Consider the following 2,178-nt stretch of genomic DNA (forward strand, 5'->3'; position numbering starts at 1 on the left):
GGGGGGGGGGGGTGAAAGGGAGGAGGAGGGGAACGGGGAAAGTGATTTTTTTCAAAGAGGGTAAAGATAAGAAAGTAAATAATCGAGCTTTAAATCATTGCAGGCACTATAGACTGCCCTCCCCCCCTCCTCCACCCCCACCCTCACCCCCATCCCAGCCATCACATCTTCCCAGCCCGGCAAGACACCCATGTTCTCCCCGCTAATGTTCACTTTTGTCCGTGCGGAGTTTCATTCTGAGCGGCCCCAGGCAGATCTGACGGCTCCGCTGTGAAAGTGAAGAAGAAGAAAAAAAAAGGTCGGTTTTGATTGCTGGTATGCCATTCTTATTTTATCTAAAGATTCGGATGGATGAGGTCATGTTGGAAGCAACAGCTGAGAAACACCGACACTCATCTGGTGACACGCACATAACCAGCTTTCCCAATTCACCTGGGATTATTAGGCCAGGCATTCATATAGACTTAATCATAATAATAGGCATTATAATATGACTATGAGCAATCATATCAGAGAAATACACTATAACGCAATCACCTATAGCCTAGATACTGAGAAACATGGAAGCATGAGGAAATAGAAATCCTATATACTTTCATCTTACATTAAACCTAACCAGTTTAATAATCACCCTGTTATGGAATTTAAAACAGTTTTCTTTAGATTTTAAATATAGCCTAGTTTTGTTGTGTTTAAACACAGTGAACACACAACTTACCAACGCTGGTGAGCTCCTCTAAAGCAGTAGGCTATTTTAACACGACTAAGACTTAGCTGCAACTTTAGTAGGTCTGCCATTAAAATGTAAAATGATACCTTTACACAAGTGAAAATGTTCAGTTTTGGTTCACTCTGTGAGGTGAGATCAAGAGGTTTATTATTGAGAGGACTAATTGATTGATTCACTATGGAGGATTGGATTGAATTAATGGTGTTGGACTGCATTATATTGAGTGGTTTGTAATATTCTGTTCACATGTATAGTATGTAAATGAAAGGATAACACACCTCAATAAAATGTATACAATACCAGTATCATGACCAGTACAAAACATCAGCTGAACATTATTTATGACACTCCCTTCTGCTGATGAAAACAATGATAGGGTTGAAAGCGCAAGAGAAAGTGGACCTTAGTGGCCAGGTTGACTCAGTGGCAGGGCAGGTGCACATGTGCTGAGAGGTTTATGCCTTGACGCAGCGGTCTAGGGTTTGAGGACGACCTGCATGTCTTTCCCCTCTCACCTAACTGCCCTGTCAAAAATTAAAAGGTGGAAAAGCCAAAAAAATTATATCTAAAAAAGAAAAAAAAAAGTGGTCCTTAAGTTAGGATCTTTAGTCAGATGAACATTAGAAGCATTGGAAAGGTCACGTTTATGGCAGAGCTGTTGTATTCAACTGAATTCATTTGTTCCGGTGTACCTAATAAAGTATGGGTGTAACTTAATGTAAGTGTTGGGTCACGGTGTGGGCTTTTCACTCAGACATGCTGACCGATGAGTGAAAATGCAGTTAGAATGCGGTTAAAAAGTACACAAATAGTTGACGTGACAGTAATGAAAAGGATTTGTACTTTTTATTAATATTGTCATGAATGCCATAACAAGATTTTTTTTTTAAACCAAAAAGGAATCAAGACTCTTAGTATAAGAGCCTAAAAATGTATACATTATTTACACAAATGCTACACACTGTAACTAGTATATGGCAGCATTTACATACAAGAGAATTCATTCTAAAAAATAGAGATACAAGTCAGTAGAAAAGTTAAAACACTTGGGTAACAATGTAAACATTCACGCATTACTTTAATAGAACTGCTCTCCCTTTTTCATAAACAAAAACAAGTAAGGCATCTGTTTCCAGTGCATGTTGAGTTAGTAAAGGAATGCTTCAAAGTTAACTGAATAAATCTACCACATTCAATATTCACAGTTTGTGTAGGTTGAAAATAAAAGTTCCCTTTAGGTCCATAGCAGCACTAGTAAGCAGACAGCAGGCTAGACAGAAACAGACAGAAAACAGCACTGTCTGATTGAGAGAACCAGGATTAAAAGCACTTGTTATTTTATAGAATGACAGAATTACTCACAAGTCAAGAGATTTAATGTGAAACTTACTTTTATACATTCTCTTTACTGGTAGTAAAAACACCAAAATTGACAGGTCAATTATAAA

This window comes from Etheostoma spectabile, chromosome 19 (genome assembly GCF_008692095.1).
Source record: "Etheostoma spectabile isolate EspeVRDwgs_2016 chromosome 19, UIUC_Espe_1.0, whole genome shotgun sequence".
Classification (NCBI taxonomy): domain Eukaryota; kingdom Metazoa; phylum Chordata; class Actinopteri; order Perciformes; family Percidae; genus Etheostoma; species Etheostoma spectabile.